Genomic DNA, 14,045 nt, shown 5'->3' with positions numbered 1-14,045 from the left:
CCTCCTATGATGATTGGAATGACAAAATGGAATATATAATGTACAAATTGATTACACCTACATTTGAGCAATTTACGTTGACACAAAATTTGTTTCATACATTAAAGTCTATGCAACTATTTATATTGCTTGTTACTATACAAGGATATGTGGAGAGATCTTGGCAAGCCTTATATGGCATGAGGAAGCACTTTATATGGCATATGATGTGATTGCCTTAAAGCACGTAGAGAGTGGTGATTGGTTGAAAATAGATCGTGCTATGATGTGAGAAATGGTACCTTGGTTTTTAGGCTATCATTTGTGACGATGAGACTTTTAGCTCTATCCTCACTACATCTTACGTTGATTTGCACATGCAGTGTAAATAAACCTCGGCCCAACACACTTTTTAGGCACATCATGCTTAGACTCTAAGAAGGTGGTTATAACCTCAAGGTATAGTGCTAGAGCAAGCATTAATTTGAGCTATTACTAGTATTTGATTGTTTATGAACTTCGAAGCACACTCGGTGAAATCCTCCATGGAGATTCGGGAAAAGAGATCCTATGCTTAGCATCCAACTTGTGATTAAACTTTAAAGCTAGCTATTTGGATTAAAATCAATAGGAAGCAGTGAGCCGATTAAAATTTTAGGCTTTTTAATTATATTACTAGTCAACTTTCGGTTGGAACTTCAAATTTGTTGGATTAATTGCCATTTGACATGAAACTCGTTGGTTGAGCTTTTGTTTCTTGTCCAACATTCCTCTCCACTAATACATGCGTAGGAAATAGCAAAAATGATAGCTTCTTAGGTAGGATTAAAAAATGCTCGAATGTTCTCAAAAATAGGGGTGTTTCTCCACATGTTAGTCTTATAATAGGCCATCCAAGAGCAATTAGTTGTCCATAAGGAAATAAACCTAAGCGACCTAGAAAAGTCACCCAACATTTGAAAAAGTGGGCCAGAATGCCAATCGAAATCCAAGACACCCAAAGACCATATTTTATTAATTTCAAACATGTCAGGATGCTTGTGAAGCAAACAATGCCCACACTTAAAAAATTTCACATAATGTAAAGTGTTGAGATTGAATCCCAGCCTTCCGATGATGGCACTTTCAGAATGGGAAAGTGCTCCCCCGTGTTTCTAATCACCATGAAGCCTAGAATCTGTCTGAGATCATGACATTGCATGTGCACCATGTTCACAAAAAGATGGTCCATGCACCCCACTCGATCACAACCTTCTTCGAGATGGACCCTTTGCTTCAATCTGGAAATTTTAGTGCAGACACTGAGTTCCCAGCCATCAACATATCAGGTAGCCGACTCTCCTGCCAGTATGCTTTCCCTCAAATTAAGTGTTCTGCTTGGGAGCATTGCCGATTCTTATCTCTGGAATGTATAGGGGAGATGTAGCTGCCTGCGTTACGGCATTTTCACAGCGCCGCTTCTACATCGGGGAAATTGCAAGTCGCAGGGTTATTGTGGTCATGACAGCGCTTGCGATGGTAGGGTGTCCATACAACATCCTGAATTGTGGGTTCCGAAATCATAACATGCAAGTATATGAACGCTATGGTTTCTGGCAGCTCAATACGGGGATAACTACGCAGCTCCTGCTCACTTACTTCAGCATAAGTGGGGTGTTGCACTATGGGATCGCCGGCAACGCCAACGACGAGCTCAACATTGGCGACATCACAATTCCACTACATTGGGCGCACACAGGCCTCTGGAACTGGCAGGTGCTCACATAGTTCTTTTACCTTGAACTGGTAACAAATGTTTCCTGCCGGTTCATCCCCATGTGCATCTCTACTTGAATCGCAGAGGTTTGGAGAAGGCCAGATGACGAGCTTGCATTGGGCGATTGCACACGAGACCTGGCGATTGGCGACTACAACAATTCTCCGGGAAATCGGTCTAACTATCTCAATAATGTCTGGTACCAGCCAGAGGAGGTGTTCCCTGTAGCAGGAACCCCCGAGGTCAGCGAGCATTATTTTTGGGTCCCTGTCGATGACACCTACTATGGCATTGCAACACAAATTGTGAATGAGGTCCAGTATCATGCTTCTTCTGCTACTAAAGTGCTGCAACGATTTTTTCTGTGCTGCATCCTCTAACTTTTTCTAAGCAGGTGGAGATCGATGAGATTGGTATACAGACCCTGGATCTGGTGTCCTGTGTGAATGATACGACTTGCCTTTAAACGCAGCCCCGAGTGTTAACCGTAGCGAGGGGTGTTTCTGCCAATATCTACCTGGACAATGCGGCCTATCGACAGTTCCTGCACGAAAAATTCGACGTCTCTCCCGTCGACATGGAAACGGCCGGTGTTACTTTGGTAATTCGCATGCAACTTCCCAAAAATTTCTGTCTCGCTCTCCGTGACAGCATAACAAGCTGGACTTTGCTGACGTATCTTGCTCACGATGCAACTATATATCATGGTGAGTGCAGACGTGCCTGACGAACAACGTCTCGTTCATCGCCTTTTGAGCGCTCTCGGACGTGGCAGGAGGGTCGAATGTCGCACCCATCCGCGAGGGGCCTGAAAAACTAACAAGCTATGAATCAGGTATGGAACCAAAGGGAGGGGCTTGGATCCAATGAGAGGAATTTATTCAGCGAACCGTCGTAACAATACTTTTCTATCCTTCTCTGATATCACGCCATGCAAATTATGCCACAATGCAATTATACCTCAGTAAGAAATCGAGATTAACCATCTGGATAAGTGAGACGTGGATCGTTCCATCGTTGCTAAGACATATAGATCTTAGCGACCCCCACCTACGCACCAAAACAGTGGAAAATGGAAACTATCTTTTCTACCGAAGATTCTCTTGAGAAAGGATATCTTCTCATCGAGGTTGAGTGAACTCAGAAGGAAATCAAGCACTGGAATAGATTGAGAATACATTTTTCACCTAACATATTTTTTCTTGTAAATGAAGAATCGATTTTTCTGAGGCTGGCGGCAACAAATGCAGTGATTGTGCTGCTGGAATTCATCGAGCGCACGGCGACCAGTGGGGCAGCGATCAACTATGCAGAAATTTAGAATGTATGGTGACAATTGTCTTGAGAGCACCTGCTTTCGTCAGCAAAAAGTCAAACCGTAAATTTGACTCCTTGAGACATTTTAGTCATGTGACCCAATTTTGATGCAATGCGCGTAGGCCTCAACGGTTGTCATGCACTCTCCGAAGGAAAATGCTTATTTTTAAAATAAAAATTTGATGTAAGAAAATGCATGACGAGAGACTTCCTCTACTCTAGTTCTTTTCCATATGGATGCTACATAGCTATTGGTGGAGACATAGATGCTTGTTCCTCTCTCCGAACTATGTCCATCTTTGTTCATAGTGCTTGATATATCACCGAAGCATTCTCCATAACTTTTCGGCCTACACTTACTGGGTAGCCGTAGCAATGGTTCTACTTTGGCAAAGCTAAAATAGGGAAGTTTTTAAATTTCATAAATTCTAGATTTTTCTCATTGGCCTTTGTTAAAGCTGTTAGCCCAATAATAAATGGGCAATTATGGACAACTAAGGATTTTGGGTTTCTCTCACTCTCTCTCGCTCGCTCTCTCTCTCTCCACCACTAGTCTCGCCTACCCACCCTTTGCCTCCCCATTCTCTCTCTTAGCTTCCCTCACTCCACCACTCGTCCCTAGCCTCCCCCTTTCGCCTCCCCATTTATTTTGGGCATGCCTATTGAATGACATTTGTCATTCATCTTTTTTCACTTGTTACTAAATAAGAGCTAGTGTAACAAGAAAATTTGTAATGGGTACTATTCTCTAGCTGCTCAAAATTGTAACTTTTGGCTTATATTTATAATGGACTTCTAACACACAAGAGAGGGATGCGATTTCAATCCTCTCAAAGTTTTTCTCTATTTAGTATATGCTACTAAGAGTTGAATGTCAAAGCATTTTACCAACACTTATTCGTGGAGACACCATCATAATGAGCGATCCACCTAGCCCAATTCTCCATAGCACATACCATAACATGAACTGTCGTTACCCGATCCACTCTAACCACACAATATCATGGATGGCAACCTTGATGTCACGTAACTCCCAAACTAGTCAAGCGTTGTTGGTTCTGCACTTGTCTCAACATTTGTAGTCATTTGCATATAGATCTGGACTCTATCTAGGCTTGTGTTTATAATGGAGTTGCGAACACACAAGAGGGGGATGCGATTCAATCCTCTCAAAGTTTTTCTCTATTTTGTATACAATTCTAAGAGTTCCGTGTCAAAGCATTTTACAAACACCTATTAGTGGAGACACCATCATAATGAGCAGTCCACCTAGACCAATTCTCCATAGCACATACCATAAGATGACCCGCCATTACCCAATCCACTCTAATCATGTTCTATCACGGATGCCTTGATGTCACATATCTCCCAAACTAGTCAAGCATTATTGGTTTTGGTCATCTCAACATTTGTAGTCATTCGCATCTATAACTGACTAAAAGGTGTACTAAAGTAATTCAATGGATTTCCCAGACATAGGCATTGGTAAATTTGCTAGAATCTATCATAGGTATTAGCATTCTTATAAGCATCGATATTCACATCAGATATCATTCTATTTTTTAGGAAAATGCCATCATGTGGATTTTGCATTTGTGCATATATTTGCGATCAATACTCTAACAATGTATTTCATGGGTTTTCATTAACTCATCTTCATGCAACTCCATGTTTTGTACATTTTCATTACCAGGATGTAGCAATAGTAAGATTGCTTTCTATAAATTCCAATTCAACAACCAACACTGATTGTAGTTTTACACTTGAAAATGAGAGACATAGTTGTCCTCTCCTTTGAACATAATAACATATATCTCCTCTACATATTGACCACAGATGAATTTTTGCCACATGGTGGCTTAGAGGAGGAGAGCTTAGGACAGCAGGCTACCATTTGACTCTTGGACTATCACTAGCTCTTGGATTACCACCCTTGACTCTTGGACTTTTATGGGCCTATAAACTACCACAAGCTCTTGGCCTACCATCCTTGGACTCTCAGATTACCATGGGCTCTTAGACTACCACCCTTGGACATTTAGACTACCACATGCTCTTGAACTATGCCACATGCCGCCCTTGGATGCTTGGACTATCAGTACCTCTTGGGATTACTACCCTTGGACTCTTGGACTTTTACAGACTCATGAACCGCCACCACAAGCTCTTGGACTACCACACACATACACATATGTATAACATGATGGGATATCTCAAGGTGTATGCCCCAGGCACACCTTGGTTTCTATGTGTGTGTGCTAGAGGCACAGTTAGGTGCCCATAAGCAGTGTTAGGTGGTGGTAGAAGCCACATAGGATGATTGAGAGAATCTAGGAGCAGATTGAGGAGATGATTATGGAGCTCAGAGGTCATCAATGATGTCAGTGATCATGTAAGAGGTGCCTTCTTAAGGACCTCACCTTTCTTCATTCCATAAGCAAGAATTCTCAATTTGTGTTCACTCCATGCTTTCCTTTCAGTTCACCAACATGGTATCAAAGCCCTTTGATCCTCCTTGAGCCCATTTGTGCCACATCATCTTCTTCTTCTTCATCTTCACCATTTCTTCCCTTTCCTCCCAAATCTTGCTAAAGCTTGTTCTCCCTCGGTTCTCTGCCATTCTCCAAGCCCTTCCTACTGGAGATACCCCTCATTTGGGTGAACTTCCACCTACAAGCAATTAAAGAAAAGACTTCTCTACTAGTCGCCATTTAATAGTGCATTTTTTCATCATTTTTCTATTGCAGAGAATACTCCCTGCCTGCTGCACCATTGCTCGAGCCCTCTTAGAGTAGATGGGCGACTTTAAGACAAACATTTTGAGTCACTTTGCAGCCCATTTGGTTCAGTAGCGAAGGAGAAAATGTCAAAAAATAGGTTCAGCCTACAGCAACTTCCCTAGGCAAAATAGTGCACCATTTCGCCCAACCTCTGTGCTGGATCTTCTCTAGTATATGAGCTTTCTTTTGCTTTAGAAAGCGCTGTTTTCTTTGCTTTGAAGAGTGAGATACAAGCCCTCCAAGTTCAGGCCTCTGTTTTGGACAGTTTTGACAAGGTTGTGAGTTTGATGCTACATTAGATGCTACTCTAGCATTTCTGAGGTTTTAAATATTGAAAAGCATCAGTACAACTATGGCTACAACTTTCTTTTAAGTTGCTATACTTGGATTTGCTTGGAATACTTTCATTTAGTCACCTCTATGAAGCATGCAAGTGAAAGCATCATTGATTTGTAGTATGGATTTTGGTTGCAAGCCTTTGCTACTCTAAATGCTTTTATTTTGAAGCTCTTCAACTCTTTCTAGCCTTGTAAGAGAGTAGACATTGCCCAGACCCTTTCATGGCTACCATCTTGAATATGGATAAGTTCAATGGTAAGGGCTTTCACACATGGCAGATAAAGGTTAACTTTGCATTGATGAGGGAAAACCTCTGGGGGCTTGTCAAACCGGCTTCAACTTCTTCTTCAACAGCCTCCAATGCTGGAGAATCCTCAGCTCTGACACGCCCGGCAAGAGATCCTTCTAGAGAGGAGAAAGCCTATGGCATCATTGCTCTTGCCTTAGGAGATGACTATATTCATTACATCTCTGATTTGGAGTCTCCTTCTGAAGCTTGGTAGAAGCTTAAGCTTGATATTATTTTTGGTGCTAGCTCTCACATCTCAAAACTGTCACTTAAGATTGCTTTCTTTGAATTAAAGATGGCTAGTGGCACTCCTTTGGCTACCCATGTCAATCATATGCAGAGTCTCATGACTCAACTTGCTTCTATCAACTCTCCAATCACTACAGATGATGCAATTGTAGTGTTGCTCAAGAGTATGCCTGAAGATTATGATCATGTTGTTACCACTTTGAAAAATCTTCCTAATCCTAATCTTAAAGGTCTTATTTCTGCTCTTCAAGAAGAAGAAAGGCACATGGAACTCCGGAGAGGCAATGACACATCCTATGCCATAAAAATCCAGAAGGGCAAGTGTTCACCTCGCAAACATTGTGGGAAGACTAATCACCTCTCAAAAGATTGCTTCAAGATCAATCCATGCAAACACTGTGGCAAAAACAATCACGCCCATTTACTTTCAGTTGATGTGTCTCCACAAGATGAGGCATCCTATGAAGATTATGCTTTTTGAATCATCTCCATATATGCTCCAGATCTCCCTTTTTTATGTTGAGTCAAGGTACTCAGCCTAGATAGTCCTCCAAAATGAATGAAATAAACTATTGTGTTTTGTAAACACCTTTGGTCACCATATGATGTAGGCCATGTGTATGTGTTTTGCTCCATGGTACCTCCTGCAGACATTGTGTGCATGTACATGTAGGGGAGATAACCATTGGAAGGCCTTTTGTATCCCTTTTATTTACTTCACACCCTTGGGAACCCCTTGCTAGCATGAGAACCTAGCCATAGATTTATCCTTGACCACCATGAGATGGCATGAGAAACTATGAGACTAGATGTATCCTTGACATAGCCTGAGGCATTCCCTTGAGGGGGGTATGATGGGATATCTCAAGGTGTATGCCCCAGGCACACGTTGGTTTCTATGTGTGTGTGTTAGAGGCATAGTTAGGTGCCCATAAGCACTGTTAGGTGGTGGTAGAAGCCACATAGGATGATTGAGAGAATCTAAGAGCAGATTAAGGAGATGATTGTGGAGCTCAGAGGTCATCAGTGATGTCAGTGATCATGTAAGAGGTGCCTACTTAAGGACCTCACCTTTCTTCATTCCATAAGCAAGAATTCTTAGTTTGTATTCACTCCATGCTTTCCTTTCAGTTCACCAACATAACACACATATACACTGAGTTGCATTAATTCGCTCGAATTTTTTTTTCGATTCGAAAAAATGCGAGAAATCGTGATTTTCCCGAATTAAAATGAATCCAACAAATTTTCCTAATTTATTCGTACGAATAGGTTATTCGTATGAATAAAAGAGGTTATTCATATGAATAAATGTAGTATAAATATGAAACAACTGTTATTTTTGGTATTCGTACGAATACATCCAGCTATATTCTTGAGCCACCTGCTTGCTTGCCTGCCACCTCTTGGTTGCCTACCTGCTACCTCTTGCTTACTTCCATACCTACCATCTCTCGTCATAAGTACCTTACTGTACCTTACTTTTATTATAGTCTTTTGTTAGTAATCAATGTTTCTCTCTCTCTTGTTTTGTTTAAAACTAGCACTCATCTCTCTTAGGAGCATTGTGTGTTGTAGTCTTTTTAAATTGTTTAATATTTATTTTGTATTGTATTTAAGTGTGTCTAGACAGGCTGGCACTCATCTCTCTTGTGAGAGTTGTGTGTTGCAGTCTGTTTTTGTCATGTGTTGCAATTTTAATTATTATCTTTTACCTGAGACTGGCACTCATCTCTCTTAAGAGAGTTGTGTGTTGCAAACTTAGTTTGTATAAAAATGTTTGTTTGTTGACTCTGTGCCAACATGAACTTATGAAGAAAGAGAAGGTGATACAACTTTGTGATACAACTTTGTGTTACAACTTTGTGTTACAACTTCTAGACACAACTTTATGTTACGACTTTGTGTAACAACTTTGTGTTACGAGTTTGTCTACATGAAGAGAGAGAATGTGTTACGACTTTGTGATACAACTTTGTGACACAACTTTGTGTTACAACTTTGTGTTACAACTTTGTGTAACAACTTTGTGTTACATCTTCTACATGAAGAGAGAGAATGTGTTACGACTTTGTGATACAACTTTGTGACACAACTTTGTGTTACAACTTTGTGTAACAACTTTGTGTAACGACTTTGTGTTACATGCAGAGAGAGAAGCTCTCCAACTTGTATAAATACCCCATAATGGAATGAAGCCCACACTCTTGGGGCATTGTGTTGAGTCTACATTGGTATTCCAAGCATTTGTCTCAAGTGAACATGGGAATATGTTTCTTGCAAGCGAGGAAATGCAATAGACTGATACAATGTATCTAGACTCTTATTTCAATCCCGTCTATAGATGCACCTGATTTGCGCGTCTATAGACGGGTCTAACAGAGCGTCTAACTACTCGTCCAACAGAGCCATGCTTCCTTGCACTGCACGTCCAAAAGCATGTCCTAACCTTGCAACCCTTCTCCCCTCTCCTCCAACCCTGCAACCCATCCTCTCCCTCTCCTCCTCCCTTCTCCCTCCTCCTCCTCCTCCTCCTCCTCCCTCCTCTCTCCTCCCTCTCCCTCCTCCTCTTCCCTCCTCCTCCTTCCTCCTCTCTCTCTTACTTCACCCATGCTCTTACACCTTCTTCCTCTCCCACTCCTATGCTTTCCTAAACCCTTAAACTCAATGATCTACGAGGGAGACGAGTTCTCCACCATGTACTCTACTCTGAACCTTGGATCCTCCTCCTAACCCTGAACTCCTTCTAAACCTTGGAACCTCCTTCTGAACCGTGGAACTCCTTCTGAACCCTGGAACTCTTTCTAACCCTGAACTCTTTCTAAACCCTGGAACCTCCTTCTGAACCCTTAAACCTCCTAAACCCTACAACCCCCAATGAAGGCAAAAGCCTTCATTACCCCAACAACAATGGTTTACGTGCCTTTTACACATGCTTGCATTATGTTTACCCACCACACTTAAGCCTACGTCTCTCACCGGAACACGACTCGAGGTCCTAAGCTACATATATACTACAACGACAATTCCAATATATCTGTAGGTGACAAAAAGCCTCGGAACCCTGCAACATAGAATACCCAGCTCTTCCTACGAAAGCAGTAGGAAAGAGCCAACATTTGGCGCCGCTGCCGGGGAGACTAGCGTCTCAAGTAGCGAGTAAACATGCGTAGGTAGGTGTAAAAGCCACATGATGTACAATTTGGCTAGGTAGTGGACACGGTTGCGTAGAGCCTTCAATTACGATCATTTTACCTTTTTACAGAAAGGCAAACCGAGCTCTCCATAAAGAGTTATGGCTCGGGAAGAGTTTAGGGTTAAACCCTAAACCTAAACCCTAAACCTAAAATCCAAACCTATAAAAACCTACTCCACCCCCCCTCATCCTCCCTCTCCATCGACCGCCCCCTTACTCCTATCCTCGCCATGTAAGTGACATCGAGCCCTTCTCGCAGCGATGACCTAGCCTTCCACCCACCGTCCATTGTTCCGCGACAATCCCGTTCCATCGAGAAAGACTTGGAAAGCGTCAGGTAACCACTTCGCCTTGCTTTTCAATTTCCGTCTTTCAGTTTTTTTTTGTTGCTCTTTTACCCCTCCCCCTCCACCACCATCTCCCTCTCCCCCTCCCCCTTCATCTCCACCTCCCCCTCCCCCTCCACCACCATCTCCCCCTCTCCCCCTCCCCCTTCATCTCCACCTCCCCCTCTCCCCCTCCCCCTTCATCTCCACCTCCCCCTCTCCCCCTCCCCCTCCACTACCACCTCCCCCTCTCCCCCTCCCCCTACCACCTCCCCTCTCCCCCTCCACTATCACCTCCCCCTCTCCCCCTCCACCACCATCTTTCCCCCCCCCCTCCCCCTCTCTCTCCCCCTTACCCCCTCCCCCTCCCCCTCTCCCCCTCCACCACCATCTTTCCCTCTCCCCCTCCCCCTTCATCTCCACCTCCCCCTCTCCCCCTCCCCCTCCACCACCATCTCCCCCTCTCCCCCTCCCCCTTCATCTCCACCTCCCCCTCTCCCCCTCCCCCTTCATCTCCACCTCCCCCTCTCCCCCTCCCCCTCCACTACCACCTCCCCCTCACCTCCCCCTCTCCCCCTCCCCCTACCACCTCCCCTCTCCCCCTCCACTATCACCTCCCCCTCTCCCCCTCCACCACCATCTTTCCCCCCTCCCCCTCCCCCTCTCCCCCTCCCCCTCCACTACCACCTCCCCCTCACCTCCCCCTCTTCCCCCTCCCCCTCTACTACCACCTCCCCCCTCCCCCCCTCCCCCTTACCCCCCCCTCTCTGTACCCCCCCGCTACCCCCCCCCTCCCCCTACATCTCCCCCTTCCCCCTCCCCCCTCCCCCTCCCCCACCCCCTCTCTCTCTCACTCGCTCCCCTCTCCCCCCTCATTCTCCCCCACCCCCTCTCTCTCTCATTCGCTCCTCTCTCTCTCTCTCCCCCACCCCTTACGTTCGACCCTCCACCCCCCCCTCTCCTCTCTCTCCCCCTTACCCCCCCCCTCTCTATACCCCCTTGCTACCCCCCGCGGCGACGCACGCAGCGCCGCCGCCCCGCGCCCCTCTACCTCGACCACTGCCCCTCGGCGGCGACCCCGCGCCGCCCCCGCCGCCCGCAACCCAGCCCGCCCCGCCAGCGGCCGAGCCGCCAGCGGCGGCGCCCCCTCACCCGCCCGCATCTCGGCGCCCCGCCGCCCCCGCCCGCAACCCGGCGCCCCCCACACAGCGCCGCCCGCCCGACGGCGCACGCAGCACCGCCCGCCCAGTGCCGCCCTCCCCCGCCCTCCCCCTACGTCACTCCCCTCACGCCCCGCCCCCCCTCCACCCCGGCCGTCACCCCGCGGCGGCGACCTCGCGCCGCCCCCGCCCGCAACCCAGCCCCCCGCGGCGGCGACCCCGCGCCACCCCGCCCCTTCGCCCTCCCTCACCCCCCCCGCGCCAACCCCCCCCGCGCACCCCTTCGCCCTCCCTCACCCCCCGCACAAACCCCCCCCCCCCCCGCGCCAACCCCCCCCCCCCCCGGGCGCCGCCGGCGGGCAGCCCCCCACCTAACCAAACACACCAAAAACAAAAAAAAAACAAAACCTAACCTAAAACTAACCTCAGGTTAGTTACTAACTACGGTTAGGTTAGTCGATTAACCCTAGGTTAGTTAGTCCTAACTACAGTTAGGTTAGGTTAGTTAGGTTACCATTAACTAGAGTTAGGTTAGGTTAGTTAACCTTAGGTTAGTTTAGTTAGCCCTCGGTTAGGTTAGACTAACTCTTCAGTTAGTATCTAACTACAGTTAGTTAAACCTCCCAGTTACAGTAACTGGGAGGATCTAGGTTAGTTAGTTTAACTAGAGTCACCTAGTTTCAACCCCTCGGTTGGACTTAAAGTCCATTCACACCACCATTAGGACCCCCCCAAACGCCAAATTTACCCCTCCTTTAACCCCTCGAAACTCATCCGTTTGGGACCCAAATTGAACCCCGTTTGAACCCAGATTTCACACACGGAAACACCACGTTACGAGGTATTTTTCCAGCCCATTGCACACCATTTCGGCATCCCTAGCACACGTTCGTTCGCGCCCCCGTGTGGGCCTCATTTTGCATTAATTCACTTGTATTTTCACGCCGCGACCTCCGATTAACGATCCGTCTGCACCGGCACATTTCCCTACACACGTAGGACAATCCTAGGCACATTATTAACACAACGGTCCCTACACAAACTAACATCACTCTAACCCTCCTAACGACACCACCTCCACGCCCGCCCTTGGGGTAGCGATCCCCTTGGCAAATCACGCACCATCTGCATGCAGTTACGTTCCGGCCTACGACTTCGACTCCAACGCTCGCCCAATCCGCAACTAACTCCACTGCAACAACCGCCCCCGCCAATCCTCTACCCCGAATCCCCCCCTGAGGTTCAACAACTTCCTTTAACTCCTCCACGCCCCAACATGGCTGGACGTCGTCCTGAGCATGATGGGGACATCGAGCTCGATGCCGAGGCTGACAACTTCTTCAATCGACAAAATCACAACAATCACGACCGACGCCCCTTGGGAAAACTGGAACTTCCCAAATATAATGGTAGGGGAGACCCTGCTCGCTTCCTCCAACATTTTGATGCCGCATGTCGAGCAGGTGGTGATCAATCCCATGAAACTAAGGTGGCTTGGTTTCCAATGGCCTTAACTGATGAGGCGTCAGAATGGTACCTCGACCTTCTTGTGGAAGAACGTGCCACATGGGACCTACTTCAAACCGAATTCAAACGTCGCTTTCAAATGGAAAGGCTACAAGATGATCCCGCTCTCCAACTCAACAAGATCGAACAAGGCCGGAGGGAAGATGTACGCACATACCTGGGAAAGATGAAGAGATTGATCGCAAAATGTGACCCACGCCCAGATGCAAAGTACCTCACGGCATGGTTCATAGCAGGCCTCAGAAAGAAAATCCGCAAGGATATGAAAAAGATAAGTAGCTATGAAACATTCAGTGCTGCTCATGCGGCAGCCATTGACATCGAAGATGGCATGACAGATTCAGACGACACTAGCAGTGATGATGCCAGATCAAATACACGAGATAAGCGCTCGAAAAAAGGTAAATCAAAGGACACTGCCGAAACATCCAATGAAGATCGCCTCGAGGCCATGACCTTGAAGCTGAAAGAAGATATGATGCAGGCCATGGATCAAAAACTTCACTTGTCTCAGCCGCCAACTCAAACATATCCACGGCGAGAAAATGTCTGGTGCCCACACTGCTTGGCAAATCATACAGCAAATGAATGCCCAGTCCTAAGAGCAAGAATCAATGCACAAGCAAATCCACCGCCACGGTTGTGGTGCCATATCTGTGTTGTCGGCGGCCATGATGAGACCAGTTGCATCTTCAACATGCGCAACAATCCGCCTCGACCACCACAATACCAAGCGGCACCCATGCCAGTATACAGGCAACCGGCACTTGCACAAGCGCCCCCAGCTCCGAGACTAAATCCTGTTCCCGTTCGGACACAAGTCCCACAACTACTCAGGAATCCGAATCCACGACAGTATCCAAGAGCACCAAATCCAGCTCCTCAGGCAGTCCCCATACATCAATTACAAGCCGAAGAAGTAGACTCACTATTTGAGTATGAAGCAGAGTACCCAGTGTACTATGTAGAAGGTGCAGAGGGTCTAATACCAGTCTATGCAAATCAAGTGCGACCCAACACATTTCGCGCACCAATCAAGTGTTATGGTTGTGGAGAAAATCATAGAATCGCAGAGTGCCCTCATCGCGGTAGCCCAGCCACTTTCCAACCACTCTGCAGAGATTGTG

At 46.5% G+C, this 14,045-nt stretch overlaps 1 pseudogene; it reads left to right on the top strand.

The window, feature by feature from the left end:
* Positions 1-1,201: 1,201 nt before the first annotated feature.
* LOC147890761 (bark storage protein A-like) lies at positions 1,202-3,056 on the top strand (annotated as a pseudogene).
* Positions 3,057-14,045: the final 10,989 nt, after the last annotated feature.

This window comes from Dipteris shenzhenensis, chromosome 18 (assembly GCF_047967505.1).
Source record: "Dipteris shenzhenensis isolate YYH24624 ecotype China chromosome 18, Dip_SZ_1.0, whole genome shotgun sequence".
Taxonomy (NCBI): domain Eukaryota; kingdom Viridiplantae; phylum Streptophyta; class Polypodiopsida; order Gleicheniales; family Dipteridaceae; genus Dipteris; species Dipteris shenzhenensis.
The sequence above is the reverse complement of the archived record's forward strand: the minus strand, read 5'-3'. Positions and strand labels throughout refer to the sequence as shown.